This window comes from Balaenoptera acutorostrata, chromosome 4 (assembly GCF_949987535.1).
Source record: "Balaenoptera acutorostrata chromosome 4, mBalAcu1.1, whole genome shotgun sequence".
Lineage (NCBI taxonomy): Eukaryota > Metazoa > Chordata > Mammalia > Artiodactyla > Balaenopteridae > Balaenoptera > Balaenoptera acutorostrata.
This window is the reverse complement of record NC_080067.1, coordinates 142,731,312-142,752,677: the sequence shown is the minus strand read 5'-3', so window position 1 is coordinate 142,752,677 and position 21,366 is coordinate 142,731,312. Positions and strand designations below refer to the sequence as shown.

The following is a 21,366-nucleotide window of genomic DNA, read 5'->3' as shown; positions in this document are numbered from 1 at the left end:
CCACAACACAACCCTCAAGTGTGTGGATTTATCAGGTGTTAATGGAAGGATTGGAGCTTAATTACAATAAATCACAGTGTAAAAGGTGAAGGATGATAAAACTTTTAATGTAAAATGTGGCTTTCTTTTAATTGAAGGGCTAGTTCACCATGGAGTTCAACCTCTGCATGGACACACGCCAGTTCCCAGGGTAGCTCCTCTGGCCTAAAATTTCCTTTCTCATCTCATCCTCGTTTGCTTTTGACTTCAAGATTTTATTAGTGTAAAAAATGAGTTGTGCTGTTTCCTCTTTTCCTAGTATCTGAAAAATTTTATGAGAGAGTAGAATTCCTCTTCCTTGAGTGTTTGATAGAATTTACCTGCAAAAACATTTCTATGTGGGAAATTATTATTATTACTAATTTTACTTTTGCGTATATTTGAAAATTTTGATCATAAAAAGTGGAGAGAATAGAATCATAAACCCCATGTATTTATCATTCAGATGAGGAAAGAATTTAAATTAGTGATTAAATTTTGTAAATATTTATAGGACCATTCAGGTTTTCTATTTCTTCTATACTCATTTTTGACAATTAGTGTTTTTCTGGATATTTATCTATTTTAATTAAGTTCTCAAATTATCAGCAAATATTGTTCATAATTTTCTATCTTTTAAATTTGTACATCTATATTTCTGTTTTTCATTCCTAATCTTTTTTATTTATGCCTTCTCTCTTTTCTTTAATCAGACTTACAGAAGTTTATCAATATTTATTACCTATTTCAAAGAATCTACTTTTCTCTTGATGTTCCTTTGTTTCAGTGTCTGGACTGAAGTGCACCCCAGGGCTGGAACTGAGTTTGGGAGGGACCTTGGACCATTAGATTGTGTACCTAGCTAGGATGCTCCTTGGGCAGATCAGAGGAGGGATTTCCAAGACCGAGCTAGAGAGGGTCACTTTCAGGAATACAGTATATATTAAAAGCAATGCCATAGAAAGAAAGACAACAACAATAATAATTATAATACTAATACAGATTAATTATTGTGTGCTGAGGACTAGGTTAGGTGATTTACACACATTGACTCAATGTTTACAATAAGCCTGTGATGTTTCTGTTATGAACCTCATTTTCAGGTGAGTAAACAGGCGCTGTGTGAATAAATAATTTGCTCAAAATCAGAGTTTATTGATGGTATTTGATTTCAAAACCTATGTTTTTCCTGTTATCCCATTAACTGTGAACAGAGGGAAAATTGGGTAGATTGCTGGAAATCTTGAGAGTTTGGACCACAAGACATGAAAAGCCAACGGGATAAACAAAGTTCAGCTTGTCACCTACTTCCTTGGCCATTCTGGGCCAAATGAATAAAGCAGACCCAGTTTCATTTTAAATGACTTGATCTTTATTTTATTCTGGGAACTCCAGGGAGAGAAAACTTACCTGGTGAAAAGATCCAAATGGAAACAAACTCTTTTTTTCAATGCAAGGGAAAAAGTATTCCTTGAAATGAATTTTTAGTGTGAAAAATTTGGGTAAATGGCATTAAAAAATTGAAATACAGTATTAATGTTTGCCAAAAAAATGAACTACAGTGAGTAACCTAGAAGCTTTTATTGTTTTAGTTTTTCACAGCAAAAATATAAAGATAATAATATGCAGAACACATTACCAAAATGAGCGTGAGAACTCCAGCCAACCTTTTGTTGAAAGCATTGTTCTCAGTCTATTTAAAACGCTATGAAAATTACAAAAATAATTACCCATGGCACTTGTACTATTACTACCTTTTTATGGAACAACATTGGCTTGTGTAGTCCTAGAGTTGCACGTCAAGTCATCCACGTGTTTGTTGTGTTTGAGTACGCCTTCAGGAATCTCTGAGAGAGGTACCCAGTGGATAGTTAAGTTTCTGATTAAAAACAAAACAAAACAAACTCTTTTATTTCTTTTTGAAACTCCTTTCCTTCTCCCTTTCTTAGTAATTAGTTCCGTGCTGTCCAGTAACACTTCCTGGTGAGTGTTTTATACCTGTGCCATTCAATATGGCGGCCACTAACCATATGTAGCCATTGAGCACTTGACATGGGTGGTTAGCATGACTAAGGAGTTGAATTTTAAATTTTATTTCATTTTAACTAACTAAAAATTAAATTAAATAGTTACATGTGTCTAGGGATACTCAATTGGACAGTGCACATTTAGTCTATCAATCCATTTCAGAGTGTTTGTTTCTGATGGTAAGACATCATTTGTGATGCCTGCTTGTGTTTTATGGTGGTTTGAATTACCCGTCTGATTTCCCTAACTCTCACATTTCCCACATCAAAAAATCAGTGGCTGAAAGAGGCTGGCTGTATCACCTTTTAATCAAATTTGATTTTGTTGTTTGGGTGGGATCTTCTGCCCCAGTTATGGTTTATTCTAGATGAGGTTCTGTGGTTGAGTGTGGGTGAATTGTGGCTTTCTACTATACCGCTGGCATTCATGAAACACACTGGATGCTGAGGGCAGTCAAATGTAACCCGGGAGGAAGGGTATTTGCTTATCTTTCAAGTTGTTTGAAGACCAAACCACAGCCATGTTGGGATAAAGTAGCCGGGTGAGACAGAACCAGCAAACTCTAGGGAGGCTTCATCTCCGCTCACCACAAAACCTCAATGTTGATACGCCTTTCTTTTCTTTATGGGCCTTAATGACAAACTTTCCTGGGCCTCAGTTGCTGTGTTGAAGTGGGGAGTAGTATTTTTACTGCATGTAATTATTTCTGCATTTGCCCTAGTGTTCTAAATAAAGTGAGAGCAACCCTTTCTTTAAGAGGTGGCAACAGTTTTGTACTCCTTGTAGATTACCTGTCTTCCTGGTTCCTGGTAGGACGGTTTCCAGTCTTCCTGTATCAAGTTCAAGTCTGCTGGATCCAGAGCTGGGGTCTTTAGAGTTACAACTAAATGCACTGGTTCAAATGACAAAAACTGCAGGCCTGTCGCAGAAAAAGGCCCATCTAAAGGAGATGGCACAGAAGGTGTCTTTCCCCTTGCTTCTGATCACGTTTCTTCACAAAAACTTGATCGGTCTCTTGATCTCCTTCCTCAGTACCTTGCTGAGAAACAGGCCTGGTTTCTGATGTCTGGGTCATTTTGTCTTGTGCATCTTGTCTAAATCTGTGGCCATCACCATCCACAGGCTTGGCAGAGCCAGTCAATGTACAGATACTGTAGGCAGAAGGACTTTTCTTCCCTAATCTTCCTGAAAGGGGTGGGAAAACATCCTTCTCCCCCCTTTGACCGTCTGATGCTTACCCAGGTGGAAGTGTGAAGGGTGGGTTGTCTATTGCGCGGTGAGTGAAGAGTCTGCCTCCCTAGGGGGCTGGGTGAAGTCCAGGTTGACGTCTGCCGCCCCCTCCTGTTCTTGTCACCGCAGGTGTCCATCCCACTGCCAAGAGGATCCAGGAAGACTCACTGCTCTTCCTGACTAATCTGTGTGATTCTCATGGCACTTGTCCTTACGTTTCACATGGCCGCCGCGTAGAGGAAGGCTGGGTGCGGTCCGCGAGCCGGGCAGGTGCACGTGGAGCCCCCTGCCTGTGAATTTCACCTTGGCCCATGCTCTTGTGACGAGCCAGGAGCCAAGAGCCATCGGACTGATCCCTGTTTTCCCTGCAGCTCCCCATCCTGAGCAGCACTTTGCCCTGGCTGATAGAAGGTGAAGGCGGATGCATAAGGGGGTACCCATTCTCTCCCTTCACCCTTCCATTGACTTCCAACATTCATTCATTTACTCATCCAGCAGTTATTTATTGAGCACCAACTATATACCAGCTGTCTTCACTCCGGCTATGGCTGTGAATGAGACTTGCACAGCCTGTTTCTATCCAACCCACAGAATAACTTCTAGACACATTTTCCGTCCTTAAAAAAGTTCTCTCCATATTCTTCCTGTAGCATCTATATCCCAAGGACAGCGGGAGAATCTTAGGAGGATATTTAAAATGTGTTTTTCTAATCGATTCCTCCCTTTGGAGGCAAAGTGAACTAATGTAACAAAAATAGAACCAAAGAGGCCAGAGTCAGAGAGGACACAGAACCCTTCATGGTGCAGGATGATTTACTGGGGTATATTTTCTCTACTTCTGATGTCCGAGGGGAGAGCAGGGCTTTGTGTCCAGGAGACCTGGAGCTGCCCTTGTCCACGCAACAGAGGCAGGGTGCGTTTGGTTTTCAAAAGTACTCAGTTTAGAGAGGGCTGGGGACAGGGTTGGAAGTGCTGGGGCCCCGGAGGTGCTGCCCTGAGGCTGGGAAGTGCTGCAGTGCTGGAGTGCAGGTGGGAGGCTGCTCCAGGACGTCCCCAGAGACAACAGGGCCTCTGCTGTATCAGGGCCGTGAGAGGGTTGGGTGTGTGTGAGGACTGGGTGTGTGTGAGGGCTGGGTGTGTGAGAGGGCTGGGTGTGTGTGAGGGCTGGGTGTGTGTGAGGGCTGGGTGTGTGTGAGGATTGGGTGTGTGTGAGGGCTGGGTGTGTGTGAGGGCTGGGTGTGTGTGAGGGCTGGGTGTGTGTGAGGATTGGGTGTGTGTGAGGGCTGGGTGTGTGTGAGGGCTGGGTGTGTGTGAGGGCTGGGTGTGTGTGAGGATTGGGTGTGTGAGAGGGCTGGGTGTGTGTGAGGGCTGGGTGTGTGTGAGGGTTGGGTGTGTGTGAGGGCTGGGTGTGTGAGGGCTGGGTGTGTGTGAGGGCTGGGTGTGTGTGAGGGCTGGGTGTGTGTGAGGGTTGGGTGTGTGTGAGGGCTGGGTGTGTGTGAGGGGTGTGTGTGAGGGCTGGGTGTGTGTGAGGATTGGGTGTGTGTGAGGGCTGGGTGTGTGTGAGGGTTGGGTGTGTGTGAGGGCTGGGTGTGTGTGAGGGTTGGGTTGTGTGCAGGTTGGGGGTCTGTGTTTTTCGATGGCTGGGCCTGTGGGGTTGGTTGTCACGTGTGTGGGGGGCACTGAAAAGGAACTGGGGCCTTGGAAGCTGCTGAGACAGACCCGTGGGCCCAAGCTTCAGATGGGCCTGGGCAGTGACATCGCAATAGTAAACCGACAGTCTTCTGTGATGCCCTGTTCATTTCTAATTATCTCAGTTTGGGCGGCTGTAAGGAAGGGCAGCAAACTCCAACAGACTTTGTAGGCCCATGTTTATAGCAGCATTGTTCACAACTGCCAAAAGGTGGAAGCAGTCCAAGCATCCATGGACGGATGACTGGATAAGCAAAGTGTGGTATATCCATACAACGGAATATTATTCAGCCTTAAAAAGGAAGGAAATCCTGACCCCTGCCAGACATGGATGAACCACAAGGTTACTTTTCATCATGCTGAGTGAAGGAAGTCAGCCATAAAAGGGCAAATACTGTATGATTCCACTTAACATGAGGTATATCTGGAGGAATCAAATCCATAGAGACAGAAAGCAGAATGGTTGTTGCCAGGGCCTGGGGGTGGGGTGGGGAGTTATTGTTTAATGGGAACAGGGTTTCTGTTTGAGGTGATGAAAAAGTTCCGGAGATGGATGGTGGTGGTGGCTGTACAGCAATGTGAATATACTGAATGCCACTGCATTGCACACTTAAAAATGGTGGAAATGGTCAATTTTATGTTATGTGTATTTTACCACAATTAAAAAAATAAATGAAAGGACAACACAATGGGCCTAATTTGTTGTAACTTTTTATTTTAAAAATTTTATTTATTTATATATTTATTTATTCATGGCCATGCCACACAGCAGGCGGGATCTTAGTTCCCTGACCAGGGATGGAACCTGGGCCCCCTGCAGTGGAAGCACAGAGTCCTAACCACTGGACCGCTGGGGAAGTCCTCCTTATAACTTTTAGAACGAAAAGAGAAATCTGGAATAAAACTTCAGAAGAGTAGGCTGGGAAAATGGAGGGAGGCTCTGTTATTTCACAGGGCATGAAGTGAGACCAAGTTTCTTGTGGATTAAAACATGACATAGAATCCAAAGTCTCATCAAAAGAAAGTTCTATCCTGGGCTGCCCCATCCCTCCATCCTGTTTGTGTGTGTTTTGAGCGCCTTCAATGACACAGACATTTTTTTTAAAATTAATTAATTAATTTATTTTTGGCTGTGTTGGGTCTTCGTTTCTGTGCGGGGGCTTTCTCTAGTTGCAGCAAGCGGGGGCCACTCTTCATCGTGGTGCGCGGGCCTCTCACTGTCGCGGCCTCTCTTGTTGCGGAGCACAGGCTCCAGACGCGCAGGCTCAGTAGTTGTGGCTCACGGGCCCAGTTGCTCCGCGGCATGTGGGATCTTCCCAGACCAGGGATCGAACCCGTGTCCCCTGCATTGGCAGGCAGATTCTCAACCACTGCGCCACCAGGGAAGCCCCGACACAGACATTTATTTCTCTGTCCCAGAGCAGTAGGGGGGCCGCTCGGTGGTCACCGCTCCATGGGGTCCCCCTGGGACCAGGTGGGGAGGGCTGGGCCTTCTGCAGTGGTGCTGCTCCATCCCTTCTCCCAGCCTCCAGGTGGAGTTGGGTGCTTACACTTGGGGAGTGCACTCTTTGCTCTCAGCGTCCGCCCAGGGCAGCGTGCCCCCAAATTCTCTACCAGAAGGGGGAAATGCATTCCAAGTGGCCCAGCCTGGGACAGGTCAACGGGATTCAGTACATTTGAAATGAGCATGTACCCACCTCCTCGAAGGCCTGTGGAGACACCGGTACGGCTGCAGAGAGCACAGCCGGACGTGGCAAAGGAAACCCTTGTCAAAGGTTTCCTAAAGGCAATTGTAGGCTGAGCTTGACAGAAAACTCATTTCCCCAAGGTCATGGAACCAAGCTTTACTTTTATATATTCAAGGGGCACCGGCCAAGCTTGGCCTTGCATCCCCGCTCTGTCAGGTTAGGGTTAGGGTTAGGGTGAGATGTTAGGACAGGACTCTGAGGGGCAGAGCGTAGGTCAGCACTCAGGGCCCAGTTTCTCCTGCAGCACCGTTTCCTCTCTCCTCCCTACTTCTCCATCCCCCAAGGCCACATCTGTTTGCACGTGGAAATCAGAGGTGCGTGTCTCTGTGTTTAGAAAGTGGGTGCTGTATGAAACCTGGAGCAGAGGGGCTTCTCCATCAGCACCAGAGGGTGTGGCCCACCTGCCTTTCATTATCTGAGGTCAGAGGTTTGAGTCGTGGACTTGACCTCCTGTTGTCATCGAGGCCCTGGCTTGAGCTTCTGCGTCTCCATCCATGACCAGGTCGTATTCCAGAGTCACTTCAAAGAGAGCTGCCCTCCTGTAAAGCCCTTTAATATTTTGGCCTAAGCTCCTGTCCCATTTGAGGCATGTAACCGATTCAAGTAGCAGCTGGGGCCCTTTGTTTATAACTCTCTCATCTCACATTTCTCAGTGGATTTCTTTTTGGAGACAGTGTTCTATGAATCACCTCTGAAACGAGAAATTATCAACTTAGGGACTCTTCTCTTTGAATTGTCAGAATAAGAATAAACTAACTCTCTGAAGTCCTTTCTGGAGTCCTAGGCCCACCACAAAGGTGGAGATGAATCCCCCGCCCCCTGATCTGGGGACTATGTTTTATTCTCTTTTTCCCCCAAAGGGTAGCAAGGCAGTTCTCACCTGCTTCTTTCATCTCCCTACTGACTGCTGACCCTCCCACTGTTATCCTGGTTCTCCATTTACTCTGTGTTGCTATGAGTCTCAGATTCCTCATCTGCAAAGTGGGTATAACAGCTCAAGGCTGCTGAGAGTTTGCGAGTTTCTCTATGTGAAAGTACTTTATTGATTTAAAAATGCTATACCAATGGACATTACTTTTCTGCTAAAAAAGAAATCCGTGAGAGGATGGGGCATTTGTCTTTCTCTGGACTCACTGCCTGGCAGTGAGAATATCAGTCTTGATCATGCTACCTTATTCAAGCATTTTAAAAATGAAGATCATTTCTCTCTCCTCCCCCTGGCCCTCTCTCCCTCTTCTCCCACTTTGGTCCAGGAGGCAATGAAAACTGGCTTTCACTTCTTTTTGTCTTTCCTGGTAGCCCGGTCTCACTGCTGGAGTAGCTTTCAAAGCTGTTTCTCCTTGAACCTGTGCTGTTGCCATCTGCTTTTACAAGGGTCGATAGAGGACGATGCTCTGAGCCTGTGAAGGTGTTGGAAAGCCAGACCGCCTCTGCCTTGTGACTCACGGAGGTGGATGTGAATGTTAAAGGCAGGAAAGTTTGTTTTCTCCCGGAGAAGGTCACTAATTAGGAGGCTGAAGAACCGGAGTGGGCTCAGCTCGGGGCTGGTGGAGGCTGCTGGTATATACTCAACTTCTGAGAGTGGTCTGCACTCCTGACTCGGCTCTGCCCCTAGATACGGGGTCTGTCCTCACGTCCAGTGGGGCTGGGCTGTGTTCCCAGGCTCACGGGGAAGTGAATGTTTGCACAGTGCTTTGTTTAAAAGTTTGAATCTGATTGTGCGATTCAAGCCAGTGTGTCAGACTTCAGCCAGTGGCTTTTGGGGGAGCTTGCAGGGGTGAGAAGTTATCCAAGTACTGGGACATGGGAAGCCTTTCTGTTGATTTTAATGCACTTTGTACAGTTTTCCAAGGCTCTTGGCAGCTCGGTGGTGGCCTGATTCTTTGTGTAACACAAGGCTGCCACGGACGCGGCAAAAGAAGAGTTAGGAGTGCGTGGTTCACCGACTTGGAATCCGGACACACACGTTCTGGATTTTATTGCCAACTAACAATCTTGAGGGAGTGATTGGCTTAGCAACATAACATCTCTCCCTGAGCCTTGGTATTCCAGCTGGTTCTTCTTGAAAATTACTGCCATGGGATAACTTTTTGGTGGTCTCTGTGTGGAGAAGACAGAGAAGGATAAATGGTATGAAAATTGACATCAGACTTGGCATTTTGGCTGGCTGTCTCAGAGGGGTAGCTGTTGTACAGAGGGATGTGCTCTGTCAAGGGTTGGAGGGAAAAAAAGATGAGCTTCTAGCTATCACTTGGCTGCTCAGGATGTCCGATTGTTGCAAGTAGAGTTGGGGAAACCCAGAAAACACTGGTGAAATCCAGGAAGCCAAGAGCACTGTGACATCAGGCGTGTGAGAGATCGAAATGGAAATTCCACTATTTAGGTGAAATCCAAGACTTTGAATAATCACAGATTCACAGGAAGTTGCAAAAAAAAAAATTATACAGGGAGGTACCATGTACCCTTTACCCCTGCAACATCTTGCTTAACTATAATAACAAAACTATGAAATGATGGAGAGTGCTTTTGAAACAGCTAGGTGACACATCAAGATGATGAAATCGCAGTGCTCTTGCAAAGATAGCATCGATATTTTTTTGAGCGCCTACTATGTGCCCATCCATATATGGGGCATAGGGAATGTAAACAAATCAGTCTTGGGTCCTCCACTGAGGGAGTTACAGAATAACCGGGGAGTCTGACATCAAATAAAAAAATTATGTGCATAATTCATGAATCACAGTTGTGATAAGTGCTATGAAATGAAAACAGAACCAAAAGAATAAAAGTTGATTTCGTGAAAAGATACCTTAAAACGTTTCCATGAAGTTTCGTAATCTTATTTTAAGATTTGCCAAAGATTCTACGGTAGCTGCAACTTTGAAGTTTACTCCTTGTATTACATTTATTACATTTATTATAATTGCGTCCTTTTCTGGGCTTATTTTTTTCTGATTTCTTCCTTTTTTTCCAGTCTGTGGAAGCCAAGTATGTCTTGGAATGGGCACTGATGGTTCTGCCCACAAATGACAGTTTATGAGGGTGTTTTTAATGTGCGTTAGCAATTTGGCTGCAGAAAGGGAATCAGACCTCAGAGACCCATTCCTTAATATCACCAGCAGTTAGGAGTGATCACACCGCAACTGGCGCCTGCCAAGAGGGGGGATTCTTGAATGTTGGTTGGTTTGGCGAGACCCTGAAACATCTTCTCGATTACAAAGCTTGCTGCCTCTGGTTTCAGAGGGCAGCTCCGGCCAGCCACACAGAGTTCATGTGCACAGGGTTCCTTCTTGTGGTTCAGCGATATGATCTAATTTGGAATCCTTATGGTTTAAGTGAAGAGAGGAACAATTACACGTATGTCCCTGTTGAACACAACACATGGTATCCAGGCAACTCAAGTGGAACGTACGGGAGAGAGCAGCTCTCCCCACCTGCTTGGTAAACTCAGCGCAGGTGGCGGAAATAATACCTAGATAAATACCACAGATCACTGAGGACATTTTCTTTAGATCAACATTTGCCCTGGGAGGTTCTCAGGTCTTTTGGCTTTGGTCAAGCAAACAGTGTGTTTCAGACAAGAAGTGGAAATCAGAGGTTTGCCAGAAATGGCCGGGGGGAATGGGCTTTAACAGCGGTGTAGGCAGCGGGGCTTCGCTTCCGAGGTCATCTTCGGGTCTTTGTGAGATGCAGCCTAGACATAGGATACCTGCCCAAGAGGCATGTGATATCCAGAAGTGCTGAATTTCCATCTGTTCAAGTGAAGTGTCTTTTGTAATTTCTCACTCCTCCTTTTACATTCTACATCACGGAGCCTTTCAAAATGCACTGTTGGTACAGAAGCAAGATCTCCACTTCAGGTGCTGTATTTGGCCACCTGAAAATTGCAGCCCTTGTCCTTCATCATGACTTTAAATTCATGGGGTTGGGGAGGGGAAGCCCCCCACGATATCCGTTGCTCAAAACCTGACTTTTCTTCCCTCCATGGGGAAATTGCTGGATCTGTTGATGATCCTCTTAATGGGAATCTTTTTGTTGAATTTCACTTTTATTATACATTTTAAATTATAATTTTAAGAATGATTTTTTTCCCCCAGAATGTTAGAGTGGAGTTTGGGATCCTTCGTTATTTTTAATGAGTGCTGGTGAGTGGAGAGGTGTGCTCTTGGGCCTGGAAGCCTCATGTACTAATCTTTGCAGGCAGATGCTGTTCTAACTCTTGGAGGCACCTCCTCTATACCCCACAGGGCCTGGCATCGTGCCCTGAACATATCAGCTCTCAGTGCACGCTGCCTGCTTCGCTGTTGAAAACGTGTAGCTGGATTGTACAGGTGTTAAGAGCTGGGCTTTGGAGAAGTGGTATCTGATTTTGAATCCTGCTTCTGCCACTTAGTCTTCTGAGTCCTTGGACAAACCACTTAACCTCCCTGAGCCTCAGTTTCCTCATATGTAAAATGGGGATAATAAGACCCACCACATAGAGTTGTGAAAATTAAATGAGATGGTGCTTAACACGTTGCATAGAGCCTGTGGATCGCCTTTCTCCCTGTTAGATTGTGAGCCCCATGGGGTAAGGACATGTCTCATTCACTGCTATATCCCAATGCCTGGTACATAGTAGATGCTCAAGAAAATGCTCATTAGATTAATGAAAATGTATTATAGATTTTTCTATGATATTACTGAGTAGAGGAAGAGAACAGTTTAAAGATTTGAGGAATGAAGACATGAGACAATTCTATTTGACACATAAAATAATGGGAGGAAATTATTTTTATCAACATGAGTTATGTAGATGTATCTTAGTATTGGGCATTAATTCCACTTTTAAGTAAATTTATTATTTTAGCTAAGAAGTCATCATTAATTTCTTAATAAAAACATTAATGATGTTTTTAGGATTCCTGAGAGAAACTGACTTAGATGTTGAAAAATCTTTGACTAATATGCATGTTTTTAATAGAATTATGGTTTTTGGCACCAAATATGGCAGTGATGTCCCCTTTCTTTCATTTCTTCTCTTTCCCCCTCCTTCTTTCTTGCTGTCTTTCTCTGCCTCCAAAACACAACGCTATAGTGCGTTGAAAACATTTCTGAGAATTAAGGATGAGGGGAATGTTAGCTTCTCAGGGAAAGTTTAGAATAAAGTCAAAATAGTGTTTTTCCTTAGGAGTTACTCAAGCTTTGTAATCCCATAGGTAATCAGTAATTTTTCTGCTCTCCAGATTACCAAAATCTGGTATCAGCCTGTAGCCAGTTTGGAGCACCACTTCTTGTCTGACTCAGTTGGGAACGAGGTGGGCACTCATTCAAACACGCATCGCAAAGTACCAAGTGGCTTTGCGTGTTTTAAGGACAGTTCTTCAACTCGCCACCAGATGGCAGAGGTGCTCCACTGAAGTTCACCGGGGCGTTTGCTGCGTCAAAACAGCTTTTGGCACTTTTCTCCTTTCTGGACTGGATGCTTAGCATTTTTCTGGATGCAGAAAAGAGAGCAGCTCATGAGGGCTTGTACTTAAACATTTTATGTGGGAATTAAAGTACATGTTAATACAGATTCTGGCACTTATTTGCCCACTTAAAATACCTAAAGGGTTATGTATTTTTAACCCTTAAGAGACTGGTGTTGACGTGTAATTTTGATTTTTTTTTTTTTCTTAAGGTCAACTTTGATTTCCCATCTCCTTATTTTTAAGCCCCAGTCTGTCTTCCCCCCTTTCTTTGTGGGATTATAACGAGGCTAAGAATTAAGAACAAGAGTGTTGGAAACCCTCAGCTCTGGGTTCAAGTCCAAACTATTCCACTTGGGGTGAGCCGCTTACCCCACCCATGCCTCAGGTTCCTACAGAGTGAAATGCTGGAGGGTGTGAATGAGGTGATCTAGCTGATGCCCCCAGGGCACCCGTGGTGCTCACACAGTTGTGTTTACTGTTAGCTGTGAAAAGGCACTGCAATATTTTATATCTCTGTGTAATACTTTATATCTCTGTCCGGTGCATTAAAACCTTAGACTATGCTACATTATAATTTAGCGGTGGCCCCTTTGCTTGCTGTTCCCACTCTCACCCTCACCCTTTGGGTAGGCTGCACCAGTGGTTCTCGTTGGTGGAGAAAGGGGAGTGGTATTGCCTCCTCAGGGCACAGCTGGCAATGTCCGGAGACAGTTTTGGCTGCCACAGTTGGAGAGTGGGTAGAGACTAGGGATTCTACTAAACATCCTGTAGTGCACATTCTGCAGCACCTCCCACCCTCCACCCAGCAAAGAATGATCCAGCCCCAAATGTCAATAGTGCCCAGGTTGAGAGACTCCAGGCTCACTGGTACTCAGTAGAAGAAAAGTTCCCGGTATTTGATCTAGTCCTTTCAACTTGATGAAATTCCAAACATATATTGTACTAATCAGGCCTGTAGTAGACTCTGGAGCCCCAAGGATGATAAGACACAGACTCCGTCTTGGATCTGGGATTTTACTCACAAGCTAATGAGTTAGCCTCTTACTGGTTCACTGGATGCTGGCAGAAGACAGAGTCCTGGGTCAGAGACAAGGGACTTCATTATTCATGGCAGAGCAAACTGAATGAGTATCATGATGGCCTGGGTTCCCCTTGTCCTCCAAGCCCCACAGGGGCAATATGAGGGGTCCAGGGGGATGTTAGGTGTGCAGTGGGTTTGTATCATAGCCGAGGAATGCTGAGCTTGGGGAATCCACTGTTCTTATAGTAAGTGATAAGCAAGCCCATTTTTTGTCTGGGGGGAAGACATTATCCCATCCCTCAAGGGTGTAAAGAATTATACACAAGGTGCAGAGGATACAGAGCAGGGTATTTCAGATGGGTAGCGTTTGAGAAGGCTTCACGGAGGAGGAGATATCTGAACTGGGTTTTGAAGGGTGAATAGGGTTTCAACCCATAGGCAAGGGGAGAGAATATTTCTCTCTTCTTCCCAGAAATAAGTTAACTTATCTCCTGAGCAGCTCAGCACAGGTTGTATGGGAACAGGGAGGGCACTCTGGAAAAGTCCTGGCTGGGTTTGATTAACTAGTGAATCTGAGCGGGCTGTTGCCAATTATGTCATGCTATTGTCAACTTATGTCTCAAGGTAATTTACTATGAGCAGATAGGCTATGTTTTTTTTCAATATTTTTTAATTGAAGTATATTTGGTTTACAATGTTGTGTTAATTTCTGCTATACAGCAGAGTGATTCAGTTATACATATATATACATTCTTTTTTTTAATATTCTTTTCCATTATGGTTTATCATAGGTTATTGAATATAGTTCCCTGTGCTATACAGTAGGACCTTGTTGTTTGTCCATTCCATATATAAAAGTTTACATGTGCTAACCCAAGCTACATTTTTCTTATGTGATTTTTTTCCCATGCTGTAGCTGGGAGCCTGTACTGGCCCACAGGAACCAGACTTCTTTATCACCAGTAGACCCTCCTTCAGTACATGAGAGCATGTTTGGCCAAGGTTGACGGACTGGAAAGCAGGATCCAGTGGATCACCTACAGAAGGAGATGGAGAAGGAGGTAAGGGCAGGAATGTTGAGTCCAATGAGTGAGCCTGAGAACCGTGGGGGTCAACACCAGGGCGTGATCTCCTGTTGCCCGTGGTAGTATCCTCTGGGCACACTGGCTGTATTGAAAGTATCAAAGGTGGGCAGGCAGGATATAAAATGCAGCCTAACTATGGGGAATTCTATGTGATACCATCACAGCATGGCATATTATACCACAGTGGAAAAGATGGTCCTAGGTTACATGCCTCAACGTGGATAAATCCCAGTGTTTTAATCCTAAGCCCAGAAACCATTCTATATATTTCCAGTTGGAAGGGTTTAGTACAGGAAATCAGGTCCTAGAAAATTATTGGAAGGGATGGGAGGGGGCGAAATCCAGAGATGGGGGTGCTCCTCGGAAACGAGAACATTGCAGGAAGCCACTATGGCTACCACAGACACCATCGCTGCCCGAGGCAGAGTGAAATCCACCTTGTACCACCGTCCACCTGTCGTTGGTCATAGAACAGAAACCCCGTTGGCAAGAGATTCTGGGGGTTGTGGTCCTCAGGATTCTACTTCCTGTGACAGAGCTGAGAACAAGGGGACAGGATAGTGCTGAGTGTCCCTAGACAAGAGTAACATGATGGTGAGTGACAGAGCAACTCCCAGAAGATTACCTACAACATGGTACCATTTTTTTTTTTTTTTTTGGCTGCACCATGCAGCTTGTGGGATCTTAATTCCCCAACCAGGGGTTGAACCTGGGCCCTCGGCAGTGAGAGCGCGGAGTCCTAACCACTGGATCGCCAGGGAATCTCAACATGGTACCATTTTTATAAAGCACAAAATTAAACAACATATCGTTGGGCCATTCACGCAATGGTATGCCAGAGCCGGCTTGAACTGACTTGCGAGATCCAGTAGTTAAATTTTCAGGAATTTAGCAAGGCAGTTGTTAAACACAGCTGTTATTAAAGATTAAATTATATAAGCTTACAATAAAATAATTACAGCAAAGAGAATGGTAATAAATACTCTAACTCATCACCTCCTAATTATCTTACTTATTTTACTATTATCTATGCTTTTGAGGTTATTATATCTATTGCATCTGTATGGTAAAAATCCTATAAACTGGCATGCTACCATGATCTCTTTCCAATTCAGTGTTCAGTGACATCACCTTGGTAGCTTGAAATGGGGCACTATTTTATATGAAAGAAATTGGCCAGTGCAACAAATCAGGGCGTGATTGCTTTCTTTCTTTTTTTTTTTAAAATAAGAGTATTAGTCATATTATTTTTATTTATTTATTTATTTATTTTTGGCTGTGTTGGGTCTTCGTTTCTGTGCGAGGGCTTTCTCCAGTTGCGGCGAGCGGGGCCCACTCTTCATCGCGGTGCGCGGGCCTCTCACTATCGCGGCCTCTCTTGTTGCGGAGCACAGGCTCCAGACGCACAGGCTCAGTAATTGTGGCTCACGGGCCCAGTTGCTCTGCGGCATGTGGGATCCTCCCAGACCAGGGCTCGAACCCGTGTCCCCTGCATTGGCAGGCAGATTCTCAACCACTGCGCCACCAGGGAAGCCCGTGATTGCTTTCTTGATTGTCTGGATATAACAAAATGACGGACTAAATGTTAATAATGATTAACAGATTAAACTTAAATGTTTGTCATGTCTGCGGCTGTTACATTGTGAATAGCACAGAAATTGAGGAAATAGCCTTCCAGTATTTGAAAACTATTATCCGATTCAACAAAGAAGTTGCTCACATAATTGATAAAAAAGTGATTTTCTACCATGCGTCTTTGTCATTTTGCTTTCTTCTTACTTGTTAATGTAAACGAAAATATCAACCAACCTTCGTACTGAAACTACATTGGTTCATCTGTTGCAACCATAGGTTGGTTGCAATTATGAAAGTTTGGCAAAAATCAAAAATATTCTGTGAGAATCAATTGAATGTTAGAGCTTTATAATAAGGATATTATGTATTTTATTATTTGTAAACTGTATGCTATACATCCTTTGTATCAAACAATTTATGACAAACTTATTAGGATATGCGTACATATTTAATTTTTGGAGAGCTGATTTTTAAACATTTACCATCACATCACTGCACATATATGACGAAGCAAGGGGATGATTAACAGTATTCCAGGTAGCTGTTACCTTTGGGAGAGATCCCACATGGATATCCGCTCACACCCCCTTCTGTTTTGTCTTCCTGCCCTCGTTTGCCATCTACCCAGTCATCCAAGTGCAAAGCTGGGGAGTTGTGCAGGAATCTTCCTTCCCGCTTCACATCTCATTGCCAGCTATTGTTGATTTTTCCTTCCCAACATGTCATGGTATTTATGGTTCCAGCTGAAGGGAACCGTTTCCAGCTCGGAACCCGGTTGAGAAACGCCTCTTCCCAGTGATTCCTCTCCTAGAACACACAGGGCACTGACTGCAGTGGAGGATATAGTTGTCAGACAGAAGACAGAGGATGAAGAGTGAGCCAGAGCTCTGGGTTTTACTCAGGTTTTCAGCAAAGTTGCTGTGGGCATTTATCAATCTACCAGAAGCCAACCTCTGCCAAAACAATTGATGAAGGTCTATAATCGATACAGAAAGAAGACTTGGGGCAGCTCGTAAGGAGAGACCAAGAGTTAGGTCCCTGCGAAGAAGAAAGTGACAGCCCCGTGTCAGTCCTGGGATGCAGGGTACACAGAAGAGGATGCGCAGGGTCCACGGGGACAGATCCAGACCAGAGGATGGGGCTGCTCTCCAGCTGGAGCAAGTGAAGACTGGCACAGAGGTGGGGCTGAACCAGTGCAGCCGGCGCCTTGCCCTGACCCCAGTCAGAGGCCTCCCCGCTGTGTCCAGAGACAGAACACAGGCTCCAGGAGCTTCACCACCTCTCCACGATGCAGCTGCTTCCCAATGAAGCTCTGGAGGAGGAAGGAAGGAGGGCAGAGTGTGGACAGAAGCTGGGAAGGGGTCTCTGTGAGGACTGACCGCTACTTCTCCTTGGCTGCCTTCAGCATCTGTGTCCTTAGGATGTTCATCACCTGTGCCCAAGGCAGATGCCCTCTCTGCTGGGATGTGCTTTTCTATGCCACGAACAAAGCCCCCATCTGCCTCCTGCTCTTCCTCCCCCTCCGGTCTCCAGATTCTGCCCTTGCTTAGGCCGACTCCTTCCCTCTCTTCAATGGAGAGAGGAGGGAGCTCCTTATTGCTCTGGGCCTCACCCCTTGTTGATATCAGTATCTTCTAAACATGAGTCTTAGTTGTGGACATCACTAATGCCTAAGTCACCTCCTAAGGGAATCAATATACACAGAATTTAGCTTTCCGTTTACACGGAGGGTTTACTAGCTCTGCTGTTCTCATCAAGTCCTGTATTTATTTATTTGGGGGGACTTTTTTTTTTATTAACATCTTTTTCTTTTTTCTTTTCTTTTTTTTTAAACATCTTTATTGGAGTATAATTGCTTTACAATGGTGTGTTAGTTTCTGCATTATAACAAAGTGAATCAGCTATACATATACATATATCCCCATATCTCCTCCATTTTGTTTCTCCCTCCCACCTTCCCTATCCCACCCCTCTAGGTGGTCACAAAGCACTGAGCTGATCTCCCTGTGCTATGCGGCTGCTTCCCACTAGCTATCTATTTTACATTTGGTAGTGTATATATGTCCATGCCACTCTCTCACTTCGTCCCAGCTTACCCTTCCCCCTCCCCATGTCCTCAAGTCCATTCTCTACGTCTGCATCTTTATTCCTGTCCTGCGCCTAGGTTCTTCAGAACCATTCTTAACATCTTTATTGGAGTATAATTGCTTTACGATGTTGTGTTAGTTTCTGCTGTATAACAAAGTGAGTCAGCTATACGTATACATATATCCCCATATCCCCTCCCTCTTGAGCCTCCCTCCCACCCTCCCTATCCCACCCCTCTAAGTGGTCACAAAGCACCGAGCTGGTCTCCCTGTGCTATGTGGCTGCTTCCCACTATCCATCTATTTTACATTTGGTAGTGTAAATATGTCAGTGCTACTCTCTCACTTCATCCCAGCTTACCCTTCTCCCCCCTACCCCGTGTCCTCAAGTCCATTGTCTACATCTTTGTTTTTATTCCTGTCCTGCCCCTAGGTTCTTCAGAACCATTTTTTCTTTAGATTCCATATATATGTGTTAGCATACATTATTTGTTTTTCTCTTTCTGACTTACTTCACTCTGTATGACAGACTCTAGGTCCATCCACCTCACTACAAATAACTTAATTTCATTTCTTTTTATGGCTGAGTACTATTCCATTCTATATATGTGCCACATCTTTATCCATTCATCTATTGATGGACACTTAGGTTGCTTCCATGTCCTGTTTATTGTAAATAGTGCTGCAATGAACATTGTGGTACATGAGTCTTTTTGAATTATGGTTTTCTCAGGGTATATGTCCAGTAGTTGGATTGCTGGGTCATATGATAGTTCTATTTTTAGTTTTTAAGGAACCTCCATACTGTTCTCCATAGTGGCTGTATCAATTTACATTCCCAAGGGCAAGAGGGTTCTCTTTTCTTCACACCCTCTCCAGCATTTATTGTTTGTAGATTTTTTGATGATGGCCATTCTGACCGGGATGAGGTGATACCTCACTGTAGTTCTGATTTGCATTTCTCTAATAATTAGTGATGTGGAGCATCCTTTCATGTGTTTGTTGGCAATCTGTGTATCTTCTCTGGAGAAATGTCTATTTAGGTCTTCTGCCCATTTTTGGGTTGGGTTGTTTGTTTTTTGATATTGAGCTACATGAGCTGCTTGTATATTTTGGAGATTAATCCTTTGTCAGTTGCTTCGTTCGCAAATATTTTCTCCCATTCTGAGGGTTGTCTTTTTGTCTTGTTTATGGTTTCCTTTGCTGTGTAAAAGCTTTGAAGTGTCATTAGGTCCCATTTGTTTATTTTTGTTTTTATTTTCATTACTCTAGGAGGTGGATCAAAAAAGATCTTACTGTGATTTATGTCAAAGAATGTTCTTCCTATGTTTTCCTCTAAGAGTTTTATAGTGTCTGGCCTTACCTTTAGGTCTTTAATCCATTTTTTTTTTTTTTTTAAACATCTTTATTGAAGTATAATTGCCTTACAATAGTGTGTTAGCTTCTGCTTTTTAACAAAGTGAATCAGTTATACATATACAATATGTTCCCATTTCTCTTCCCTCTTGCATCTCCCTCCCTCCCACCCTCCCCATCCCACCCCTCTGGGTGGTCACAAAGCACCGAGTTGATCTCCCTGTGCTATGCGGCTGCTTCCCACTAGTTATCTATTTTACATTTGGTAGTGTATATATGTCCATGACACTCTCTTACCCTGTCACATCTCACCCCACCCCCTCCCCATATCCTCAAGTCCATTCTCTAGTAGGTCTGTGTCTTTCTTCCCGTCTTGCCACTAGGTTCTTCATGGCCTTTTTTTTTTTTTTTTCCCCTTAGATTCCGTATATATGTGTTAGCATACTGTATTTGTTTTTCTCTTTCTGACTTACTTCACTCTGTATGACAGACTCTAACTCCATCCACCTCATTACAAATACCTCCATTTCATTTCTTTTTATGGCTGAGTAATATTCCATTGTATATATGTGCCACATCTTCTTTATCCATTCATCTGTCGATGGACATTTAGGTTGCTTCCATGTCCTGGCTATTGTAAATAGAGCTGCAATGAACATTTTGGTACATGACTCTTTTTGACCTATGGTTTTCTCAGGGTATATGCCCAGTAGTGGGATTGCTGGGTCGTATGGTAGTTCTATTTGTAGTTTTTTAAGGAACCTCCATACTGTTCTCCATAGTGGCTGTATCAATTTACATTCCCACCAGCAGTGCAAGAGTGTTCCCTTTCCTCCACACCCTCTCCAGCATTTATTGTTTCTAGATTTTTTGATGATGGCCATTCTGACCGGTGTGAGATGATATCTCATTGTAGTTTTGATTTGCATTTCTCTAATGATTAATGATGTTGAGCATTCTTTCATGTGTCTGTAGGCCATCTGTATATCTCCTTTGGAGAAATGTCTATTTAGATCTTCTGCCCATTTTTGGATTGGGTTGTTCGTTTTTTTGTTATTGAGCTGCGTGAGCTGCTTGTAAATCTTGGAGATTAATCCTTTGTCAGTTGCTTCATTTGCAAATATTTTCTCCCATTCTGAGGGTTGTCTTTTGGTCTTGTTTATGGTTTCCTTTGCTGTGCAAAAGCTTTTAAGTTTCATTAGGTCCCATTTGTTTATTTGTGTTCTTATTTCCATTTCTCTGGGAGCTGGGTCAAAAAGAATCTTGCTATGATGTATGTCATAGAGTGTTCTGCCTATGTTTTCCTCTAAGAGTTTGATAGTGTCTGGCCTTACACTTAGGTCTTTAATCCATTTTGAGTTTATTTTTGTGCATGGTGTCAGGGAGTGTTCTAATTTCATACTTTTACATGTTCCTGTCCAATTTTCCCAGCACCACTTATTGAAGAGGCTGTCTTTTCTCCATTGTATATTTTTGCCTCCTTTATCAAAGATAAAGTGACCATATGTGTGTGGGTTTATCTCTGGGCTTTCTATCCTGTTCCATTGCTCTATATTTCTGTTTTTGTGCCAGTACCATACTGTCTTGATTACTGTAGCTTTGTAGTATAGTCTGAAATCCGGGAGCCTGATTCCTCCAGGTCTGTTTTTTCTTTCTCAAGATTGCTTTGGCTATTTGGGGTCTTTTGTGTTTCCATACAAATTGTGAAATTTTTTGTTCTAGTTCTGTGAAAAATACCATTGGTAGTTTGATAGGGATTTCATTGAATCTATAGATTGCTTTCTGCATGCAGTCTTTTGTCTCCTTAGGTAGGTTTATTCCTAGATATTTTATTCTTTCTGTTGCAGTGGTAAATGGGAGTGTTTCCTTAATTTCTCTTTCAGATTTTTCATCATTAATGTGTAGGAATGCAGGAAATTTCTGTGCATTAATTTTGTATCCTGCTACTTTACCAGATTCATTGATTAGCTCTAGTAGTTTTCTGGTAGCATCTTTAGGATTCTCTACATATAGTATCATGTCATCTGCAAACAGTGACAGTTTTACTTTTTCTTTTCTGATTTGGATTCCTTTTAT

At 43.7% G+C, this 21,366-nt stretch overlaps 1 protein-coding gene across 4 annotated transcripts in view; it reads left to right on the top strand.

Annotated features, from left to right (window-relative positions):
- SETD4 (SET domain containing 4) overlaps window positions 1-21,366 on the top strand; it is a 430,129-nt gene that overhangs the window by 68,629 nt on the left and 340,134 nt on the right. For all 4 annotated transcript variants that reach the window (XR_009008193.1, XR_009008194.1, XR_009008195.1 and 1 more), the window contains exon 13: window positions 14,104-14,248. The gene's annotated coding sequence lies outside the window, so the exon portion shown is untranslated. The remainder of the gene's footprint in view (window positions 1-14,103; window positions 14,249-21,366) is intronic.